The sequence below is a fragment of the Macaca fascicularis genome, chromosome 14, assembly GCF_037993035.2.
Source record: "Macaca fascicularis isolate 582-1 chromosome 14, T2T-MFA8v1.1".
In the NCBI taxonomy this organism is placed as follows: Eukaryota; Metazoa; Chordata; class Mammalia; order Primates; family Cercopithecidae; genus Macaca; species Macaca fascicularis.
In genome coordinates this window covers 82,296,197-82,321,874 of record NC_088388.1, presented here as the reverse complement: position 1 = coordinate 82,321,874, position 25,678 = coordinate 82,296,197, and the positions used below count along the sequence as shown (strand labels likewise).

The window sequence follows — 25,678 nt, the reverse complement described above, 5'->3', positions numbered from 1 at the left end:
TGGGGAACTGGGGATCACCCAGTCCATCACCAATGGCACCTGAGCACTCCTGCTGGGGGCCTAAAGTTGGGTCCACCCACCCTGCTGCTACCACCACAGCTGGCACCTACTTGCATACACGACTTGCAGGCCTGCAGAGTGGCCTGTCTAGTCTATCACAGCCACTGCTATCACCAGCACACATCACTCGAGACACAGAGGGTTTTCTTGCTACTGCTAGTGCCATCACTCACACCACACCTGTTTCCCAGGAGCCCAGGAACCCATTCACTCACCCAACTCACTGCTGACCCTATGCAGCATCTGAGCAAGCCACTCAGATGCCCAAGAATCAGCTCACTTAGACCTGCTGACACCAGTGCCAGCATATGCCTCTCAGGAGCCCAAGGACGAGAATGCTCAGCCTACTACTGCCACCACTGGGGCCCAAAGACCGGCCCTCCCATTGTTCCAGTCCTCAGCAAAACTTCATCACAGCCTCCACCAATAACCACACCCTAAGTTACCAAGGAAATCACAGATACCACTGACACTATTTACAGCCAAAGAAATCACACAAAGACTAGACTACTATGTGCATTCAGTATCAAGGCCAAAGTGCCCTGTCTAAACAATACCATAGATATGTCTTCAGGAAAAAGTCTTCCCCTACAAAAGTAAATTTAAAAAATTGGAAGAAGCAACTGTTACACCAGATGTGCAGACATCAATGTAAAAACAGGACATATGAAAAAATAAGGAAATATGACCCCTCCAAAGGAACACAATAATTCTCCAGCAATAGATACCAATGAAAAAGAAATTTACAAAATCCTAGAAAAATAATTCAAAACGTTGGATTTTTAAAATTTCAACATTTGAAAAATTCAACAATAGACTAGAACAACAAGAAGAAAATGTCTCAGAACTTGAAAACAGGTCTTTTGGCCGGGCGCGGTGGCTCAAGCCTGTAATCCCAGCACTTTGGGAGGCCAAGACGGGCGGATCACGACGTCAGGAGTTCGAGACCATCCTGGCTAACACGGTGAAACCCCGTCTCTACTAAAAAATACAAAAAACTAGCCGGGCGAGGTGGTGGGCGCCTGTAGTCCCAGCTACTCGGGAGGCTGAGGCAGGAGAATGGCGTAAAAACCCGGGAGGCGGAGCTTGCAATGAGCTGAGATCCGGCCACTGCACTCCAGCCTGGGCGACACAGCAAGACTCCGTCTCAAAAAAAAAAAAAAAAGAAAACAGGTCTTTTGCAGTAACACGGTCAGATAAAAAAAAAAAAGAATGAGCAAAGCCTAAATAACATATGGAACACCATAATGTGACCAAATATTAGAATTTCTAGAGTCCCAGAAGGCACCAATCAATAATAACCTTAAATGTAAATGGATTAAGTTTTTAACTTAAAATTCATTCACCCAGTGAATGAAATATGGCCCAGTGATTTACTGGTTACAAGAAACATCTCACTTGTAAAGACACATATGACTGAAAGTAAAGGGATGGAAAAAGACATTCCATGCAAACGGATCAAAAGCAAGCAGGAGTCGCTATACTTTTATCCGATAAAACAGACTTTAATTTAAAAAACATGACAAAGAGACACATAAAGGGATCAATTAAGGAAGATGATATAATAACTTTAAACATAGACTTATTTATGCACCCAGCATGGGCGCACCCATATGTATAAAACAAATATTACTAGATTTAAAGGGAGAAATAGACTCCAATACAATAACATTTCAAGACTTAACATCTCATTCTCAGCATTAAACAGATCACATAGACAGAAATGTAACAAATATTGGTTACACTGTATTAAGCAAAGTAAAAAATAAAAATAAGAAGGAAACATTGGATTTAAACTGCACTTTAGACCAAATGGACCTAACAAACACATACAGAACACTTCCTCTAACAGCTACAGAATGCAGATTCTTCTCATCAGCACATGAAACATTCTCCAGGATAAACCATATGATAGGATACAACATAAGTCTCAAAATTTTAATATCAAAATCATATCAAATACCTCCTCAGACCACAACAGACAAAGCTAGAGATCAGTAACAAGAAGACCTTGGAAACTGTACACGTACATGGAAACTGAACAACATGCTCCTGAATTAGACTAAGGAAGAAATTAAAGAGTAAATCAAAAAATTTTTGAAAGAAATGAATATCAAAACATAACATACCAGAACCTATAAGATCTAGCAAAACCAGTGCTAAGAGTAAATATTACAGCAATAAGGGCTTACATCAAAAAAACAAAGATTTCAGATAAACAATCTGGTGTACCTCAAGGAACTAGAAAAGTAAGAACAAACTAAACCAAAAATTAGCAGAATGAAATAAATAGTAAAGATCAGAGCAGAACTAAACAAAACGGACACTTTTTAAAAAATTACAAGTGATCAATGAAAAACTACAAAGGATCAATGAGATGAAAAATTGAAAAGATGAACAAAATTGATAAACCACTTGCTAGACTAATCAAGAAAAACAGAGAATAACTATATAAACAAAATCCAAAATGAAAAAGGAGACATTACAACTGATATCACAGAAATACGAAAGATCATCAGAAACTATTGTGAATAACTATACACTAACAAACGGGAAAACCGAGAGGAAATGGAAAAACTTCTGTGCATACACAACCTACCAATATTGAATCAGGAAGAAACAGAAAACCTGAACAGACCAATAACAAGTAATGAGATTAAAGCAGTAATAAAAAGTCTCCAACAAAGAAAAGTCCAGGACCAGATGGCTTCACTGCCAAATTCTACCACACTTTCAAGGAAGAACACACACCAGTTCTCCTCAAACTATTCCAAAAAATTTAAAAGGAGGGAATTCTTTCTAACTCATTCTACCAGCGTTACCCTGATACCAAAACCAGACAAAGACACAAGAAAGAAAGAAAGCTGCAGGCCAATCTTCCTGATGAATATAGTTGTAAATATCCTCAACAAAATACTACCAAACTGAATTCAACAGCACATCAAAAAATAATATAGAGCAATTAAGAGGGATTTATCCCAGGGATGCAGGGATGATTTAAAATATGAAAATCAATAAACATAATACATCAACAGAGTGAAGGACAAAAACCATATGATCATCTCAATAGATGCAGAAAAAGCATTTGATAAAATTCAAAATCCCTTCATTATTAAACAAAAAAAAACTCTTAACAAACTAGGCATAGAAGGAATGTACCTCAACATAATAAAGGCTATACACAACAAAATCTCAGCTAACATCATACTGAATAGGGAAAAGCTAAAAGCCTCTAAGAACTGGAAAAAGATAAAGATGCCCACTTTCACCATTCCTATTCAAGTTATTACTGAAGTCCTAGCCAGAGCAATCAGGCAGGAGAAAGAACTAAAATGTATACAAATTGAAAAAGAGGAGGTCCAATTGCCCCTCTTTGCTGATAATACGATCTTACATTTAGAACAACCTAAAGACTTCACCAAAAAAAAGCTTTTTTAGATCTGATAAATAAATTCGGTATAGTAGCAGGATATGAAATCAACATAGAAAAATCAGCATTTCTATACACCAATAATGAACTAGCTGAGAAAGAAATCAAGAAGGCAACCCCATTTACAATAACTACAAAAAAATTAAAATAGCTAAAAATAAAGTTAACCAAGGAGGTGAAAGATCTCTACAAGAAAAACTATAAATTGCTGATAAGAGAAAGTGAAAAGGACACAAACAAATGGAAATAAATCCCATGCCCAATGATCAGAAATAATATAGTTAAAATGATAGCCATTCTGCCCAAAGCAAGCTACAGATTCAATGCCATCCCTACCAAAATACCAACATCATTTTTCAGAGACTTACTTTTTAAAATCCTAAATTCATGTGGAACCAAAAAAGAGTCCAAATGGCCAAAGCAATCTAGAGGAGGAAGAACAAAGCTGGAGGTATCATACTGCCTGACTTCAAAATATATTACAAGGCTATAGTAACCAAAACAGCGTGATATTGGTATAAAACCCACAGACTAGTAGAACAGAATAGAGATTCTTAAAATAAACCTACATATTTACATATTTACTTTGATTTTCAGCAAAGGCACCAAGAACATACATTGGGGAAAGAATATCCTCTTCAATAAATGGTGCTGGGAAAAATAAATATCCATATGCAAAAGAATGAAACTAGATTCCTGTCTCTTACTATACACAAAAATCAACACAAAAGAAATTAAAGACTTAAATATAAGTCCCCAAATTATAAAACCACTAGAAGAAAACATAGGAAAAACACTTCAGGACATTGATGTAGGTAAAGATTTATGGCTAAGACCTCAAAAGCACAGACAACCAAAACAAAAATAGACAAATAGGACTACATTAAACACAAAGCTTCTGCACAGCAAAAGAATCAACACAGTGAAGAGATAATCTATTGAATGGGAGAAAATATTTGCAAACTATTCATTCAGCAAGGAATATCCAAAACATACAAAAAAACTCAATAAAAAATGAAATAATCCCATTTAGACATGAGCAAAGGACGTGAATAGACATTTCTCAAAAGTAGACACACAAATGGTCAATAGGTATATTTAAAAATGATTACCATTAGTAATCATCAGGTAAATGCAAATCAAAACTACAATGAGATACCATCTTACCCCAGTTAAAGTGGCTATTAGTTAAAAAAACAAGAAACAGACACTGGAGAGGATGCAGATAAAAGGGAACTTATACACTATTCTTGAGAATGTAAATTAGTATAGCCACTGTGGAAAACAGTATGGAGATTTCTCAAAACACTAAAAATGGAGCTACCATATGATCCAGTAATCCCACTACTAGGTATTTACCTAAAGGAAAATAAATCAGTACATCAAAGGGATACCTGTACTCACATGTTTATTGCAGCACTATTTACAAGAGGAAAGATACAGAGTCCATCTACAGATGGATGGATAAAGAAAATGTGGCATTCATATACAATGGAATACTATTAAGCTATAGAAATGGATGAAATCCTGTTAGTTGTGCAACATGGAGGAAACTAGAGGTCATTATGTCAAATGAAATGAGCCAGGCACAGAAAGACAAACCTCACATAGTCTCACTCATATGTGAGCTAAAAAGTTGATCTCATGGAGGTAGAGAGTAAAATGACTGATAGCAGAGGCTGGAAAGGATGTGTGTGTGGGAGTGAGAGATGAAGAGAGGTTAATGGGTACAAACATATGGTTAGATAGAGATAGAAGATATACATTCTTGGGGAAAAATCTAATTGGATTAAAAATGGGCAAAAGATCTGAATAGACATTTCTCAAAAGACATGCAAATGGCAAACAGGTATATGAAAAGGTATTTAACATCATGAATCATCAGATAAATACAATAAAAACTGTAATAAGATATTGTTTCACCCCAGTTAAAATGATATATCCAAAAGACAGGAATAACAAATGCTGGTGAGGATGCAGAGGAAAGGGAATCCTTGTACACAGCTGGTGGGGCTGTATATTATTACAACCACCATGGAGAGCAGGTTAGAGGTTCCTCAAAACACTAAATATAGAACTACGAATGATCCACAACCCCACTGCTAGGTATATATCCCAAAGAAAGGAAATCAATGTATCAAAGAGAGATCTGCACACCCATGTTTGCTGCAGCACTATTCACAATGGCCAAGATTTGGAAGCAACCTGAGTGTCCATCAATAGAAAAATATATAAGGAAAATGTGATACATCTACACAATAGAGTGTATTTAGCCATGAAAAGAATGAGATCCTGTCACTGGGAACAACATGGATAGAATTGGAGATCATTACATCAAGTGAAATAAGTCAGGCACAGAAACTTTGCAAGTTCTCACTTATTTGTGGGAGCTAAAAAAAAGTTAAAACAATTGAACTCACAGTGATAGACAATAGGATGATAGTTACCAGAGGCAGGGAAGGGTAGTGGTGGATAGGAGAAGTGGGGATGGTAAATGAATATAGATATACAGTTAGATATAATGAATAAGATGTAGTATTTGATAGCAAAATAGGGTAAATGCAGTCTACAATAATTTGTTGTATATTTTAAAATACCTAAAGAGTACAGTTGGATTGTTTGTAACACAAAGGATAAATGTTTGAGGAGATGGATACCCCATTTATCCTGATATGATTATTATGCATGGTATGTCTCTATCAAAATATCTCATGTACCCCATAAATATGCACATCTCTTATGTACCCACAAAAATTAAAAATTAAAACATTTTAAGTAGAAGTTCTAATGTTCAATAGCAGATTAGGGTGACTGTTATCAGCAACAATGTACTGCATGTTTCAAAGTAGCTTGATGAGAGGACTTGAAATAGTCCCAATAAATAGAAATGATAAATGCTTAGAGTGATGGATAACCCCAATACCCGACTCGATTACACATTCTGTAACAAATACTCACATGTACACCACAAATGTGTATAATATTATGTATCAATAAATACATCAAAGAGAAAACTTATAAGACAAAGTCCAGTATAGTGCTCATCACTTAGTAAACACCCAACAAAGGTTTGCAATGACCTTTTCACTTGTTTGTAAACATCTCCTTCTAGAACTAAGCTTCTTTTGGGGAATAACTGTTTGGTTTACCTTGTGCCTTGCAAAGTACTTGGCAAATAAGAGACATCTAATAAAGATACTTCAAATGATTGAGCACTTCAGTCATTAAATTTGATCATCTCAACCTCATATATGTTCCCCATTTTTCTTATACTGAAATATTCAACTAGGTAGAAAGGTTCTCCTTGGCATGGACTAGTCTTCTACTTTTTTGTGTTCTTTTTTCTACCAATTCCCACCCATCTTAGAGAGTAGCATGGTATCAGGTACATGGTAGGAATATAATTATTTTTGTGGATGAAATGATGAATAGGTTATACATTTGTACATTCTTTTCTCTGAATCAGAGCTTTCTCATGTCAAAACTTATGGCTGGCCCTTGCATCATGAACTATGGAAAACCAGGCTGAGAGAGTCTATCCAACTAGGTCAACTCTGCCCAGGAGAGATGAAATCACTGTCTCTTGTGATTAACCTATACACATCTCAAGAAGGCATGCACTCATACTCTCCAGGAGGATTATATTTCATCTTGATGATCAGATGAAGGATGAGGACAGGAAGAGTCAGAGGGAGGAAAGCCACTGCTAAAGAAGAGATACATGTACCTTGGGACTAAAATGAAGCCATAGCTAACCAGGATGAATTAAAGGAAGTTGCAGCTTCATATAGAGCCAAAAAGCAATAGCTCACCTTGAACGCAGAAACACTATTACATCTTGGGCAAGCAGCACCAAAAAGGTGATAAGCCCTTTATATGGTCTTTTATCAGAATTTCGGGTTTCCTGGCCCTATTTACAGCTAAAGTCCTGGACTCCCTCAGTTTATTCCCACCCTTACTCCTTACTTCTCTATTCCTTCTGACTGTATCTTCTCTTTTGAGGTCCAAGGTCAACTCTCCAGACAAATATGACTTCTCCAATGTGATCCTCAGCCCCTCTCTTGGAAATGCTTTTATAGGATAAGCAGTGTAGCAGAATGGAAAGAGTAGGGGCTTTGGGGTAATCAGATCGGCACTTAAATTCCACTCACAAGCTGTCACCTTGGATAAGCATCTTAACCTCCAAAGCCTCTGTTTCTTAATGAGCTTAATAATATCTAACCCATAGGGTGGTTTTTTGTATCAAATGAGATTAAAAAGAGTAGTTGCTATAATCAACATCATTAACCCTCTTTCTTTATTGGCATCTGTCCTGAGGTAAACACCTTTCCCATCTGGCTTCAGTCCTGGAGAGTCAACCCTACTTTTCCAGGTACCCCTGGTGAGGAATAAATTCAACAGAAAAGTTCTCTGTTTGGGTTATTGTTGGTTCCTTAAAACCACCTTGCTGTTCACAAGAGAGCTTTTAAAACTTGAGCACTTACTATATACACACACCTCAATGAACATGCCCATCCACTGTAAGGTTCTTGAAAGTAAGATAAGGTGCTCTGCCCTAGAATGGTAGATGAGAATGAAGTCCCCACCTTTCCAGACAGGGCTGAAAGCTTAGGAAAGTCACACAGATTGACAGAGATCCAATAGCTGCTGTCTCCCTCCTGTTTAAAGCACTGCCTGAAGAGTCTGACCTTGCAGCTGCCCAGGTTTCTGGGGCTAATTCACAGTCCCTAAGAAAATCAGCACCCTAGGGCACATTAATCATTCTCTTTCACAGAGATAAAATATTTTCTCTACTGATCCTGGACACGCAGCTTGCCTAGAAATGATCTGCATTCTAAGGTGACTCCTTTTAATCTTCTTGTCTCATGGAAATGTTCCAGGGTTCTGCCTGCATCCTGGCACTTCTCATCATCATTTACCATGGTACTATGGTATTCAAAGATCTCAAAAGTTATGTAATTTAACCCCAAATCTGTACATAGAAAGAAAGGCTCAGAGAGGGGATAAGGCATGACCAAGAGGCAGAGCAGTCAGAGGCAGACTCAAGTCCCGATACTTGTCCAGCTGCCTGTCCCACTAGACAAAGGGCAATCATGCATTGCCAGTACTGCCAACACCACACATTAGAAACCAGCTACTATTAAGAGACTAGGCTTCAAGGATCTTTCTTTCTTTCTTTCTCTCTCTCTCTCTCTCTCTCTCTCTCTCTTTCTTTTTTCTTTTTGAGACGGAGTTTTGCTCTGTCACCCAGGCTGGAGTGCAATGGCACAATCTCGGCTCACTGCAAGCTCCGCCTCTCAGGCTCACACCATTCTCCTGCCTCAGCCTCCTGAGTGGCTGGGACTACAGGTGCCCACCACCCCACCTGGCTAATTTTTTTGTATTTTTAGTAGAGACAGGGTTTCACTGTGTTAGCCAGGATGCTCTAGATCTCCTGACCTCATGATCCACCTGCCTCGGCCTCCCAAAGTGCTGGGATTACAGGTGTGAGCCACCATGCCCGGCCAAGGATCTCTTTCTTACATGCTATGTGATCCTGAGCAGGTCACTTCTCCTCGCTCCTCAAAGGATGGTCCCCAGACCAGCAGCCTCAACAGCACCTAGGAGCTTGTTGGAACTGCAGAATCTCAAGCCCTACCCCAGACCTGCTTTTAACAAGACCCCCAGATTGTATAAGTTGGAGGAACGCTGACTTAAATTATCTGAACTTCTATTTCTTCATCTGTTAAAGGGGATAATAGTGTCTGCCTTATGAGTTTGTTCCCAAAAAATTGACAATAAGGTAACTTGCAAGCAGTAAGATGCCTTTATTTGAAAGCTCAGAAAATTTTTTTCAAGAAAGTTTAAAACTCAGACACATAGCAATAGTAAAAATCTCTGTATACTGCTTCAATTTAATTCATATATCTTATAACTTAGGATAATGAATAAAGCAGAAGCTAGAAACTAATTCAAATTATGAGGCAATATATAGTTGTTGGCTCTTGGGTGAGACTGCCTGAGTTTGTGATTTTTTTTTTTTTTTTTTTTTTTGGGTGGAGTCTCGCTCTGTCACCCAGGCTGGAGTGCAGTGGCGTGATCTCAGCTCACTGCAACCTCCGCTTCCTGGGTTCAAGCGATTCTCCTGCCTCAGCCTCCCGAGTAGCTGGGATTACAGGTGTGTGGACCATGCCCAGCTAATTTTTGTATTTTTAGTAAAGACGAGGTTTCACCACATTGGTCAGGCTGGTCTTGAACTCCCGACCTCATGATCCGCCTCAGCCTCCCAAAGTGCTGGGATTACAGGTGTGAGCCACTGTGCCCAGCCTGTTCATTTACTAGAAAGGTAAGCTTGAGCAAGCTTTTACCTTTACCAACCTCTGTTTCTACACCTGTAAACTGAAGCTAATAATGCATCATGTGGTGGTAATGCATCATCTCAGGGAGATAATCAGTAAAGTACTTAGCACAGGGCCTGGCACATAGTATACATTCCCACCATCATTGTAATCTTCATCATCATCATCGACAATCATGTCGATGTTACTCAACAACTGCAACTTGGGAAGGTTTCCACATAGGAAATTTGGGGAAGGCTTCCTCATCAAGAAACCATTCCACTTGGGACGTCTTCTTGATGAGAGACAGGACAGGAACTTCTCCTTCTAATGTGAATAATCAACTGCAGCCTTCATTTCCCTCCTGTGAAGACATGTTTTTGAGTGGTAAGTAAATGCAGCTTTCTCCTATTTAAGCCAGACGTCTTTAACTCCTTACTAGTTCCCTTTAGCCTATTAAGTAAAATTTTATTTTTGTCATAGGTTTTTGTAGGGAAGAGTTCAAGATACTTACACATAGCCTGACAAATATCCTTTTCTCCTTCTTCAACTGCACACACATAATGGCATTTCAGCAACTGAACAGTTATGTTTCATTTACAATTACTAACTAGATTTTGACCAAGTTTTCATGCAATCTGCAATGTGAATTCTCCATGAGGGCTTTGCAGAATACTAGGATTCTAACTCCCTAACTTATGCCCCTGCCCCCAAAATTATACTAATTGAGCTGCCTCCATCTTTCGTATCAGAATAAGTTCCAGAAAAGGAGATACAACTCAGCTCACATTTTAGTGTAAGCACTATATTAGCTCAGTGCAATCCTTAGGAATAAAGCCTAGAGACCTTTGATAACTTAGTAAACGATATCTGAGTGACCTTGGTAACTTGCCCAAAGTCACACAATTGGTCAGAAAAGATGACACCCAGGTCTTAAAACATACTAAAGTTGCAGAGTGCAGTGTCTCCCAATTCCAAACACCATGTTTGTTCTTCCCAGTGTTTAACCTAACCTCTCCTACTTTGGTCTATGCCTATCTATCCACTCTTACTTTGCCACTGACATAGCACTAAAGATTTATAAGTCCAACCCCATTGGTCTCAGAGTTCACTACCTTTGACTGAGAGGAGGTGAACCAAGGTGTGGTATGTTCATTCCCTTAAGAGCTGGGGTAAAGAAAGGGGCATCCTGTGAATTGTGAGGATCCTGACATGATAATCTAGGTATCTGTCTCCGAGAAACAGAAAGCACAGGGAGTAATTATAGGCTCTTGCTTTTGTACTGCACTCAACAATTTTCAAAGCACATCCACATCCTGTTGAGCCTCCCAACCATCCCATGAGGAAGGCAGAGCAGGAATTATGATTAATGAGGCTCAGAAAAGGCTAAATGATTTTTCCAAAGTCACAAAGCTAGTGAGCAGTCAGGCTGGGACCAGAGCCTAAGCCAGGGCTTTCTCTCACACACATTGGAAAAGAAAGCTCAGGATGGATCATCCCTTAAGCTATTATTAGAAATTCTCTGATCATCAGCTGATGCTTTAATGGGGCTGAGCTAGTGGTCAGCTGTGAATAAGAATGGTACACAAATCTACCACCATGAGAAAGCCTGGGGAGGGGTAGGATAGAGAAAAGGAGAGAAGAGGAGGGTTCCAAGGATAAACATCTTAAACTCCAATCCACCCTTTTATCAAAGACTAGATCTGACAGTGCCAAACCAACCCCTTTGCAAGCTTTTTCTCCCTCGGTTCCTAGACTAGGTGCTCCTGGGAAACAAGAGCTTTGCATCTCCAATGGTCAGTGCCTTGCTGGGCACAGGGCAAAGTCTCATATAGATTTGATGAATGGATAAATGAATGAATCACTATGTGTCCACACTAACTCCAGGTTTTGTCTTTCACAAGGATTCTTACATGCACCTCTGGTTCCACCCCTCCCCAACCCTGCATCTTCTCCAATGTCTGACCCAGGTCAGTGTCAGGGCTCCAAATCCAGAAAAGAATTATAGTCTAATAAAGGTCTGAGCACAAGCCCCTGTCATCCTGAGACAGCAGTTTTCAGTTGAGACAATCCAAGCAATTCTATTGCTCATTCCCTTCAGGCATATCAGATTGACATTTCTCCTAGCAGGGGGATTTCTTGTTTCAAAACAAAACAAAATCAATACAGTTTTATTAGCCATCCAATGTAATAAACTTGCCACAGATGACAGCTTCTAGGTCCAAATCTGACCAATCCAAGATGAGTCTGAGATACCAAAGGAATATATCCAAATAGTCTCCAGTTCCCCCGCCCTCCCCTCTCTCTCCTGAGCACCATCAGCCTGATCTTGTTCTTTATCACATCTGCCTGACCTTCTGCACAGTCTCTTAATCACTCTCCAGGGCTCCAGGCTCTCTGCTCTCCAGTCTTTCTTCCATCTCATCTGAATTTTTTCCTCCTCTCTATGGCATTTGAGGTCCTTCCTAATGTGACCTACCTCTCCTGACTGATTTCTCTCCACTCCTCCCAATCATGCTACAGATCAACAGAAGCATTCCCCAGAAAGCACATGAATTCCCTATCAGGAATTCTCAGCAGGAGAACTCCTCATTTTTCAAGGCCCACTTACTCTGGGAAACCTCCTTCAAAGGCCCCTAAAAAGGAAGTTACTCTCTTTTCCATGATCTGTTAGTATTTTATTCATATCTAATACCTGGCACATTCTCATAATTTTGGTTTACAGGCATACTTCATTTAATTGCACTTTGCTTTACTGAACTTTACAGATACTGTGTGTTTTTTAACAAAGGTTTATGGCAGCCCCATGTTGAGCAAGTCTATCAGTGCCATTTTTTCTGACAGCATATGTTTACTATGTGTCTGTGTCATATTTTGGTAATTCTCACAATATTTCAAACTTTGTCATTATTATTATGTCTGTCATGATGATCTGTGATAAGTGATCTTTGATGCTACTATTGTAATTGTTTTGGGGTGCCATGAATTGAACCAATATAAGACAGCAAACTTAGTTGATAAATGTTGTGTGTGTTCTAACTGCTCCAATGACCAGCCATTCCTCCAACTCTTTCCCTCTCCTTGGGCCTCCCTATTCCCTGAGAAATAACAATATTAAAATTAGGCTAATGAACATCCCCACAATGACCTCTAGTGTTCAAGTGGAAGGAAAAGTAGCATTTCTCTCACTTTAAATCAAAAGCTAGGAATGATTAAGCTTAGTGAGGAAGGCATGTTGGAAGTCGAGATAAGTGGAAAGGCAAGCCTCTTACACCAGTTAGCTGAGTTGTGAAAGCAAAGGAAAAGTTCTTGAAGGAAATTAAAAGTGCTGCTCCAGTGAATACACAAACGATGAGAAAGCAAAACAACCTTATCACCGATATGAAGAAAATTTTAGTGATCTGGATAGAAAATCAAACCAGCCACAACATTCCCTTAAGCCAAAGCCTCATCCAGTACAAGGCCCTAACTCTCTTCAGTTCTATGAGGGCTGAGAAAGGTGAGGAAACTGCTAGCAGAGGTGGTTCATGAGGTTAAAGGAAAGAAGTTGTCTCCAGAACATAAATGCGCAAGGTGAAGTAGCAAGTTCTGATGTAGAAGCTATGAAAATTTATCAAGAAAATCTAGCTAAGATCATTGATAACAGTGGCCACACTAAATGACAGATTTTAAATACAGATAAAATAGCCTTCTGTTGGAAGAAGATGCCATTTGGGACTTTCATAGCTAGAGAAGTCATTGTCTGGCTTCAAAGCTTCAAAGGACAAACTGACTCGCAGAGGCTAATGCAGCTAGTGATTTTAAGTTGAAGCCAGTGCTCATTTACCATTCTGAAAATCCTAGGACCCTTAAGAATTATGTAAAATCTACTCTGCCTGTGCTCTAGAAATGAAAAACAAAGCCTGGATGACAGCACATCTGTTTACAGCATAGTTTACTGAATATTTTAAGCCCATTGTTGAGACCTACTGCTCAGAAAAAAAAGATTTCTTTCAAAATATTACTGCAGGCCAAGCATGGTGGCTCACACCTGTAATTCCAGCACTTTGGGAGGCCAAGGCAGGTGGATCAGTTGAGGTAAGGTGTTCAAGACTAGCCTGGCCAACATGATGAAATCCCATCTCTACTGAAAATACAAAAAAAAAAATTAGCCCGGTGTGATGGTGCATGCCTGTAATCCCAGCTACTAGGGAGGCCGTGGCATGAGAATCACTTGAACCTGGGAGATGGAGGTTGCAGTGAGCTGAGATCACATCACTGCATGCCAGCCTGGGTGAAAGAGCAAGACTCCATCTCAAAAATATATATGTATTACTTCTCACTGACAATGCACCTGGCCACTCAAGAGCTCTGATGGAGATATACAAGGAGATTAATGCTGTCTTTATGCCTGCTAACATAACACTCATTCTGCAACCCATGAATCAAGGAGCCATTTCCATTTTCAAGTCTTATTGTTCCAGAAATATATCTCCTAATGCCAAAGCTGCCATAGATAGTGTATTCCTCTGATGGACTGGAGCAAAGTAAACTGAAAACCTTGTAGAAAGTTTTCACCACTCTAGAACATTAAGAACATTAAGAACATTCATGATTCATGGCAGGAAGTAAAAATATCATTAACTGGAGTTTGGAAGAAGTTGGTTCCAATCTTCATGGATGACTTTGAAGTGTTAAGCGGAACTCAGGTTGGACTCAGTGGCTCATGCCTGTAATCTCAGCACTTTGTGGGGTGAATCACTTGAGCCCAGGAGTTCAAGATCAACCTGGGAAACATGGCAAAACTCCATCTCTATAAAAAATACAAAAATTAGCTGGACATGGTGGCACATGCCTGTAGTCCCAGCTACTCAAGAGGCTAAGGTGGGAGGATTGCTTGAGCTCAGGAGGCAGAAGTTGCAGTGAGCCATGATCGTGCCACTGCACTCTAGCCTGGATGACAGGGTAAGACTGTCTCAAAAAGAACTGGAGAGATGTGACTAAATTGCGGCAATCTCATGATAAAACTTGAATGGATGAGGAGTTGGAGTTGCTTCTTATGGATGAACAAAGAAAGTGGTTTCTTGAGATGGACTCTACTTCTGGTGAAGATGCTGTGAATATTGTTGAAACAACAATATTAATAAAGCAATAGAAAGCTTTGAGAGAACTGATTTCAGTTTTGAAAAGAGTTCTACTGTGGTTAAAATGGTACCAGACAGCATCATGTGCTACAAAGAAATCTTTCAGTGAAAGGAAGGCTCAATTGATGTGGAAAACGTATTTTATTTTACTTTATTTTATTTTATTATTTTATGGTAGGATCTAACTCTGCCACCCAGGCTGCAGTGCAGTGGCACAACCTTGAATTCCTGGGCTCAAGCAACCCCTCCACCCTACCCTCCTTAGTAGATGGTAGTATAGGCATGCACCACCACACTCAGCTAATTTTTTTTTTATTTTCTGTAGACACAGGGTCTCACTATGTTGCCCAAGCTGGTCTTAAACTCCTGGCCTCAAAAGATTCTCCCACCTCAGCCTCCCAAAGTGCTGGGATTTACAGGTATGAGGCAATATACCCAGCCTGTTGTCTTATTTTAAGAAATTGCCACAACCACTCTAACCTCCAGCAACCACCACTCTGATCAATCAGCTGCCACCAAAATTGAGATAAGACCTACCAACAGTAAAAAGATGACAAGTAGCTGAGGGTTCAGATATCATTTGCATTTTTTAGTAAATAAAGTACTTCTAAATTAAGGCATGTACTTTTTTGTAGATATAATGCTTCGTGCACTTAATAGAGTTTATAGGGTAAGCATAACTTCTATATGAACTGGGAAACCAAAACATTCTTGTTACTCCCTTTATGGCAACATTCACTTTATTGTGTTAGTCTGGAACTGAACCACATTATTTCTGAGCTATGCCTGTACTTGTCTCTTCCCCTACTCATAAACTTCTCTAAGGAGAGAAGTTGTCTCCAGAACATAAAAGTACAAGATGAAGGAGCAAGTTCAGGTGTAGAAGCTGCAGCAATTTATCCAGATGATCTACGATTATTGATAATGGTAGCCACACAAAACAACAAATTTTCCATGTAGATTAAATAGCCTTCTGTTGGAAGAAGATGCCATCCAGGACTTTCATAGCTAGAGAAGAGAGTACAAAGCCTAACTTCAAAGCTTCATAGGACAGACTGTAGGCTAGGTTTGGAGTGTTATTCAACCTTCAGACATTCTCGAACACCCCATGCCTACCATAGTATCTGTACCGTGCACACAAAGTGTGTTGGGCTAGACTAAAAGAGGTTACTGAAGATTGTCAAAATGTCAGGTGATTCACATGTTGCATACTGGTAAGAGCTCTTGAAAGTTAAAGAACACCTACCTAAGAGTATGTAAATTATTAAAACATTTTAGAGGGCAATATAGCAATACATTCCAACATTTTAAATATGCAAACTCTTTGACTCAGCCATTCCATTTCTAGTGCATTCTTACATACATGCACTAAGAAATATCTACAAGGATGTGCAGTACAGCTTTGTTTTGTTTATAATAACAAAAAAAGAATACAAAGTATCCATTAATAGGAATACCAGTTAAATATATAATGTTATGCTTATACCACGTAATATTATTGAGTTATTAAGAATGAAATAGAATTATATGTGCAAACTTGGGAAAATGTCCAAGATATAATGATAAGTGAGAAAATTAAGCTCCAACAATGTTATCTTCAGGGTAAGGAATTAGAGAATAATTTTATTCTGAACTCTATATATTTTCATACCTTTTTATTTCTAAGGAAGCAATGCATTTATAATAAAAAAAAAATGCATTTTCTTAAAAAGTAGAAGCCCACCCTCCACTGCATCCCCAGATTCCCTTTTGGATGCAGTGGAAGATAAGCACTGGGCTGTTCATGGGCTGGAAAAGCTAGAATCTGCTTTTCTCCAGGTGCTCCATGAGAGAGGCACAGCTCTGATGGCCGCTCCCTCCCAGCTGCCAATCACGCCCTCTCTTCCTCTGATGATTCTACTGTGGGATGGGGGGAGAGCACAGAACAGGATAGGCAGGAGAGGGGCAGGTAGGTGGGAGAGCTCTAACATCAAAAACTGCCTCTGCCTGTCTTTCCCCTCAAGTCTGACTTGTCAAGCCCAAAATTAGAAGAGAAATGAACTGTAGCTAAATCAGCTAACTGAACCAAGAAACAGCCCTCCACCTTCACTTCCAGTGACATCGATCCAGTGATCCTGGACAGTGGCCCCCAGCAGTAGAGAGTTCTGCAGACACACAGGCTGACCTGCCCAAGTACTGCCTGTAGAAGGCAGATGGGAACACAACTACTTGAAAAGGAAAGGACAGAAACAATTGGATGAATTCCATGATTGGGAAATTGCCTAATCTAATTTTTCTCTTTGGATGAGTGTCCTTTGTCTCTGTTTCAAATGGTGAAAAGGGGCACCAGAGTGAGGCTGCTGCCAGCTTTCTTTAATGACATGCCGGGACCTAGGCCTGGTGTGACCAATATTCCAGAATCTAAGGAAAGGGCATTATGCCAGATGAGCCTCTCCCTCCCTCCCACTGTGTAAGCTTTAGAATCTGAACTGGACTGAGAGGGCCTGAAGATTACACTTCTGGTAAATAAAAATAATTCTAATATTATATTATTAGCTCTAGTAATGCTATTATTAGTTAGGTAATAGCTCAATAAATACCACCTTCTTACTCTGTGTCAAATACTGTGCCAGGTGCTTTGTGTGCATTATCTCACTTTAAAACAGTCCTGTGATAAGTACGATTATTATTCCACTTTTAAAAATGAGAACACTAATGCTCTATTAAATAACTTTCACAACATCACTCAACTAGTAAGAAGCAACACTAAGACTGGTTTAGTTCCGTTCTTAACCATGAAACTGTGGTGGTTTGCACAGTAGAATCTTGACATTCATGAGGAATACACCAAAATGAAACCAAAATACCCTACTAAGAAAACAAACTTACCTCCCTCTTAAAATTTCATAAAACTGCAGGGAAAGATATTTTGAAAAAAATAATAAACCAATTAACATAAGAGGCATTGGGTATATTGGGTAAATACCCAGCCACTAGAGTCAGACTACCTAGGTTCAAATCTCAGCTCTCTACCATCTACCAGCTATGTGACCTTAGCAAACCATTTAACCCTCTGAGCTTCAGTTTCTTCATTTTTAAAATGGGTTGTTTTAGCCGGGCATGGTGGCTCACAACCGTAATCCCAGCACTTTGGGAGGCTGAGGCGGGCGGATCACATGAGGTCAGGAGATCATGACCAGCCTGGCCAACATGGTGAAACCCCGTCTGTACTAAAAATACAAAAGTTAGCTGGGCATGGTGGCACACACCTGTATAATCCCAGCTACTCAGAGGCTGAGGCAGAGGTTGCAGTGAGCTGAGATTGCAACACTGCACTGCATCCTGGGCGACAGAGCGAGACTCAATCTCAAAAAAAATAAGGATTGTTTTGAGGGTTAGAAGAGTTCATATAGTAAGTGTATTTGTTTCCTATTTCTTCTATAACAAATTACCACAAACTTATTGGTTTAAAACAACACTAAGTTATTACCTTACAGTTCTGGAGGTCAGAAGTCCCAAATGGGTCTTACTGGGCTAAAGTCGAGGTCTGTGTTTCTTCTGCAGGTTCTAGGGGAGAACTGATTTCTTTGCCCTTTCCGGTTTTTATAAACCACTTGCAGTCTATCTTCAAAGCCAGAATCTTCACATCACTCTGACCTCTGCTTTCCCTGCACATTCCTTTTTCCGACTCTGACTCTCCTGCATCCCACTTTCCCTCATAGATATCTTCGGGTCCACGTGGATAATCCAAGGTAATCTCCTCATCTCAAGAGCCTTCATTTACTCACATCTGCAAAATCCCTTTTACCATGTAAGGTAACATATTCATAGGTCCCAGGGATTAGGATTAGGATGTAGATTTCTTCGGAGTCATTATTCTACCTGTCACAGCTAGATATATATAGAGATAGAGATATATATAGATATATACGTACTAGTAGCAACACTAAAAATGTAAAAGATTACCCATAACCAAATCAGAACTTTTAGGGAATTCCTGAAAGATAAAAAAAACAATAACAACAACAACAACAACAAAAAAAAAACAAGTGCGATCATATTGACAATATAATCCTAGCTCAAAATACGATGAGAAGATTACTGGGGATAGTTCCAGAGAAGCACCAAGCTTGTAGTCAAAATATATAAGGGATAGAAAGGACCCTGCTCAATTAAAGCACTTTAGTAGCAGTATTTGAGTCTGTGGGTCCTGCTGCACCCCCTGCTTCTTCTAAGAGGCAGACGCAGAGTTTTCCCAGTGAGGGTGAGTTGTGTGGCGTGATGGTCTAGACAGATGGGGAGCCCCACACTCAGCACCTCTTGCCTCTCCCCTGCCACAGTCACAAAAGCAGAAAACATAATCAGCATTCAAAGACTCTAACACTGACAAGGTATCAGAAAAAAAAAAAAACTACAGCCCTAAATATATTTAGTAGAAAATAAAATAGAAACTAGATGGAGGAAGAACAACAGTAATTAAACCCATGAAAAGTAAAAAACAGAAATTTTAAAAGTTTTTAAAAAGCAGAAAAAGTTAAGCTGATTAACAAAAATCAAAAGCTAATCCTTGAGAGAACTAATAAAATAACAAATCTCTAATGAGTCTAATCATGAAAAATAAGACATCAAAGCTAGTGTTAACACAAACATAGGGTGATAACTATAGATATGGGGAAGATTAAAATTAGAAGAATACTTTTTCAAATAGATTTGAAAATCTACGTGAAAGGGACTGTTCTGCTAAAAAACGTAAATAATCAAAAATGACTCAAGAAAAGGTATGATTCCTGAATAGACCACATATAACCAGAGAAAATACTAAAAGTCCCAAAATACCCCTTTCAAAAGACACCACATCCAAACAGTTTTGCCAGGGAATTCTACCAAACCTTTAAAGGAATAAATAAAACGCAATAATGACAACAAAGAGCTATAAAATATAAAGAAATAAGCTTATGAATAATATAAACAATAATACTATAAAATATTAATAGGAAATAATACCATGAAAATAAAACTTACTGAATGACATACAGTAAGGTTAGTCACACTATATACTGAATTGGAAGGCTCAATAATATCAAAACGTCTATTCTCCCCAGTCTGTAAATGCAGTTCGCAATCTTAAGTGCATTTCCAAGGGTAACTCCAGCTGGATTTTTAATGGAATTTGAAAAGAATACAGAATACAAAGATCTTTCAAGTCTTCAAGTTACAAATATCATCTCTGCTTATAATTTTCTTTAGAAAACTTCTATTTTCCAGCTAAAATAATCACTTCTGTATTTCCTCTTGATTTCCATAAGCAGTAATAACAATTGGTTTTCTTTTAACTATATTCTGCAAAAAGACTACATTTATGATATTTATGAGATTAATATATTTAATATTGATTATATTATTTGCATATTTATTACATGCCTCACCCTCTGCATGAATGTATAAGGCATCTATTATCTCACGTAATTCGTGCAATCCTGTGTTAAGATATCTTCCATTTTAAGAGGTACCATTGCCAAACACGGTGGCTCACACCTGTAACCCAAGCACTCTGGGCGGCTGAGGCAGGTGAGTTCAAGATCAGCCTCACCTTTTAGAGATGAAATTCCATCTCTAAAAAAATACAAAAGATGAGCCAAGTGTGGTGGCACGTCCCTGTATTCCCAGCTGCTTGAGAGGCAGAGATGGGAGAATTGCTTGAGCCCCAGTAGTCGAGGCTGCAACAAACCATCATCATGCCACTGCACTCCAGCTCGGGTGACAGAGCCAGAAATATCATTTATTTATGTACCACCAAGAAAGAAACATCCTTGTCATCTTGTCATTTAATCTACACATATCAATTTTACAGTTGATAAAACTAAAACAAAATGCATCTTCGAATCAATGAAGGATGGTAATATCCCTGTGGTAAAAGTAAGAAAATGGAAGCTTGTTCAGGGATTGAAGTAACTTCTCCCTGTTTCTTCTGTGCTCTAGCTTGGAATTGTCCTGCATGGATTGCATTTCTCCTCCCATCCCTGCTGCACACCTAAGAGACAGGTGGCGTTTTTTCATTTGTTTTCAATCAAGCATGTCCGTAAAAATTACACCACACTTTTCCTACTAGAAGCATCCCTACCTGAACAACTCCAGAAAGGTCATGACTGCCTGGGGGATTAGGGTTCCTTGTGTTTAAAGGTATTCTAATGTTTCATATGACCTGAAGACAGGACCTCACTCAAATAGTATATTTTATGTACTAACTAAGGCTTTTCTTTTTATGTCAAATATCCCAGTGTGTAGGAGAGGCTGACCTGAAAAGAAAAGTAGCCTTCTCTGGTAGAAAGAGCACTTAATAAGGATCCAGAGGCCTCATTCTAGGCCTGATCCTTGGTCCACAGAAGTGGTGAGAAACTATGAAAAACAGCAGCTGCACACCCCCTGCATGCCCTCCTTCATCCACTCAATTTGGAATTGATCCTCCAGGCCCTGTGCTTCAACCCTCATGTTATAATGAGAAAACTGAGGCCCTGATGGAGCAAGTGATCATCCTCTTCACATAGTCCATGGGAAGAGCATGGGCTTTAAGGTCCATCACAGGCCAGGGATAAGCTCTGATTCATTTACTGGCTATTTATGTGAACTTAACCTCTCTGGAAAAGGGTATAATAATTGTTCCCTTAAATGATGAGAAGTAATGAATATCTGGCACATGGCCTGGCATAAAGAACATGATCAATGCAAATCACTTATTATTTTTACTGCCTACGACTTCCCATCATTTACCCCAGTTATGCCTTCTCGAACTGTGCAGAGTAAGTATGATTTCTCTTTAATACAGCAGCGCAACCTGGTACGATGGCTCATGCCTGTAATCCCAGCACTTTGCGAGGACAATATGGGAGGATCACTTGCACTCAGGAGTTTGAGACCAGCTTGGGCAGCATAGTGAGTTCCCGTTTCTACAAAAAATAAAAAATAAATAAATAGCCCGTAGTCCCAGCTACTCAGGAGGTTGAGGTGGGAGGATTGCTCGAGCCTAGGAGGTCTGGGCTGCAGTGGGCCGAGACTGTGCCACTGCACTCCAGCCTGGGTGACAGAGTAAGTCCCAGAAAAAACAAAAACAAAAACAAAACAAAAATATTACAGAAGCCCTTCAAATAGTTTAAGAACACAGTCCTGTCCCCCTAGGCTTATATAGACTAAACTACACAGTCCCTTCAATCCTATTTTGTGTTATGTGATTTTTCGACACCTCAAGGACCCAGCTACCCTCATGGAAAATTCCATTTGAAAATGTCCCTTTAGAATGATACATACCACTGATGGTCAATATAGATAGAAAAAAACTGACAGATCCCCAAAAAATATTCAGAGCCTAAAAAAGAGGAAGAATTATTCATACTATCTCTCTGTTTTAGAAGTGGGAAAACATTCTATACCATACATTACATTAAAAAGAAAAAAATCAGGCCAGGTGCGGTGGCTCACGCCTTTAATCCAAGCACTTTGGGAGGCCAAGGCGGGAAGATCACTTGAGGTCAGAAGTTCGAGACCAACCTGGCCAACATGGTGAAACCCCGTCTCTACTAAAACTACAAAAAAAATTAGCCAAGCATGGTGGCACGCACCTGTAATCCCAGCTACTCAGGGGGCTGAGGCAGGAGAATGGCTGAAACAGCCAAGATCACGCCACTGCACTCCAGCCTGGAAGACAGAGCAAGACTCTGTCTCAAAAAAAAAAAAAAAAAAAAAAATTAAGAGCCCCAATTATATGGTTTGGCTTTGTGTCTCCACCCAAATCTCACCTCAAATTGTAATCCCCATGTGTCGAAGGAGGGACTTGGTGGGTGATTGGATCATGAGGGTGGATTTCTCCCTTGCTGTTCTCATGATAGTGAATGAGTTCTCATGAGATCTTGTTGTTTGATAAGGTCTGGTGCTTCCCCTTCTCTCTCTCTCTCTCCTGCCTCCATGACTGTAAGTTTCCTGAGGCCTCCCCAGCCATGCAAATCTGTGAGTCAATTAAGCCTCTTTTGTTCATAAATTACCCAGCCTCAGGTAGCATCTTTATAACAGTGTGAGAATGGACTAATACACTAAATGTTAACTAGAAAAAGGATATGAACCCAAAATTCAAACAAGAGGAATTACAACTAGTGAAAAGTTAGAGAAATAATTAACCTCAATAATCAAAGAAATGAAGACTTAACATGATTATGAGATGCCATTCTATATGTCAAATTAGGGGAAAAAGGGGTTTTACAATGAGTACACATGAACATACAGAGTAGAATAATAAACATTGGAGACTTCAAAAGGTAGGAGGATAGGAGGAGGGTGAGAAAAATTACCTGTTGAGTATAATGTTCTATACTAAAAGCTCAGACTTCACCACAATGCAATATATGCATGTAAGAAACCTGCACTTGCACCCTCTAAATATATAACAATTAAAAAATTAAAATGAAGAGAGTTTTGTCATGATAATATTCAGTGTGGGTGAGGGTATAAGACACTGATGCATTTGAAAATACAAACAGCAGGATAAATTTACACCACCTAATTGGAAAACAATTTGGCAAAATATATAAAGAGCAATCATAAGTGTTTTTTGTTTGTTTGTGTGAAACAGTCTCACTCTGTCACCCAGGCTAGAGTGCAGTGGCACAGTCATGGCTCACTGGAACCTCTAACTCTTAAGCTCAAGCAATCCTCCCACCTCAGCCTCCCAAAGTGTTGCTATTACAGATGTAAGCCACCACACCCAGCCTCATAAATGTTTATATTCTTTGATCCAATAAAGTCAATTTTGGAAATTTATCTTTAAAAATAAAAACATTGGCTATGAAAGAATAGGGCGGGGGGCGGAGCAAGATGGCCGAATAGGAACAGCTCCAGTCTCCAACTCCCAGCGCCAGCGACACAGAAGACCGGTGATTTCTGCATTTTCAACTGAGGTACTGGGTTCATCTCACTAGGGAGTGCTGGACGATCGGTGCTTGTCAGCTGCTGAAGCCCGACCAGGGAAAGCTGAAGCAGGGCAAGGCATTGCCTCACCTGGGAAGCGCAAGGGAGAAGGGAATCCCTTTTCCTAGCCAGGGGAACTGAGACACACAACACCTGGAAAATCGGGTAACTCCCACCCCAATACTGTGCTTTAAGCAAACAGGCACACCAGGAGATCATATCCCACACCTGGCCGGGAGGGTCCCACACCCACGGAGCCTCCCTCATTGCTAGCACAGCAGTCTGTGATCTACCGGCAAGGCAGCAGCGAGGCTGGGGGAGGGGCGCCCGCCATTGCTGAGGCTTAAGTAGGTAAACAAAGCTGCTGGGAAGCTCGAACTGGGTGGAGCTCACAGCAGCTCAAGGAAACCTGCCTGTCTCTGTAGACTCCACCTCTGGGGACAGGGCAATAACAAACGCAGCCAAAACCTCTGCAGACGCAAACGACTCTGTCTGACAGCTTTGAAGAGAGCAGTGGATCTCCCAACACGGAGGTTGAGATCTGAGAAGGGACAGACTCCCTGCTCAAGTGGGTCCCTGACCCCTGAGTGGCCTAACTGGGAGACATCCCCCACTAGGGGCAGTCTGACACCCCACACCTCACACGGTGGAGTACACCCCTGAGAGGAAGCTTCCAAAGCAAGAATCAGACAGGTACACTCGCTCTTCAGAAATATTCTATCTTCTGCAGCCTCTGCTGCTGATACCCAGGCAAACAGGGTCTGGAGTGGACCTCAAGCAATCTCCAACAGACCTACAGCTGAGGGTCCTGACTGATAGAAGGAAAACTAACAAACAGGAAGGACACCTACACCAAAACCCCATCAGTACATCACCATCATCAAAGACCAGAGGCAGATAAAACCACGAAGATGGGGAAAAAGCAGGGCAGAAAAGCTGGAAATTCCAAAAATAAGAGCGCATCTCCCCCGGCAAAGGAGCGCAGCTCATCGCCAGCAATGGATCAAAGCTGGATGGAGAATGACTTTGACGAGATGAGAGAAGAAGGCTTCAGTCCATCAAATTTCTCAGAGCTAAAGGAGGAATTACGTACCCAGCGCAAAGAAACTAAAAACCTTGAAAAAAAAGTGGAAGAATTGATGGCTAGAGTAATTAATGCAGAGAAGGGCATAAACGAAATGAAAGAGATGAAAACCATGACACAAGAAATACGTGACAAATGCACAAGCTTCAGTAACCGACTCGATCAACTGGAAGAAAGAGTATCTGCGATTGAGGATCAAATGAATGAAATGAAGCGAGAAGAGAAACCAAAAGAAAAAAGAAGAAAAAGAAATGAACAAAGCCTGCAAGAAGTATGGGATTATGTAAAAAGACCAAATCTACGTCTGATTGGGGTGCCTGAAAGTGAGGGGGAAAATGGAACCAAGTTGGAAAACACTCTTCAGGATATCATCCAGAAGAACTTCCCCAACCTAGTAGGGCAGGCCAACATTCAAATCCAGGAAATACAGAGAACGCCACAAAGATACTCCTTGAGAAGAGCAACTCCAAGACACATAATTGCCAGATTCACCAAAGTTGAAAGGAAGGAAAAAATCCTAAGGGCAGCCAGAGAGAAAGGTCGGGTTACCCACAAAGGGAAGCCCATCAGACTAACAGCAGATCTCTCGACAGAAACTCTCCAAGCCAGAAGAGAGTGGGGGCCAATATTCAACATTCTTAAAGAAAAGAATTTTAAACCCAGAATTTCATATCCAGCCAAACTAAGTTTCATAAGTGAAGGAGAAATAAAATCCTTTACAGATAAGCAAATG

The 25,678-nt window shown here is 40.0% G+C and overlaps 1 protein-coding gene across 2 annotated transcripts in view; it reads right to left on the bottom strand.

Moving 5' to 3' along the window:
- ANKRD42 (ankyrin repeat domain 42) overlaps window positions 1–25,678 on the bottom strand; it is a 196,541-nt gene that overhangs the window by 41,946 nt on the left and 128,917 nt on the right. The gene's annotated exons all lie outside the window — the stretch shown is intronic.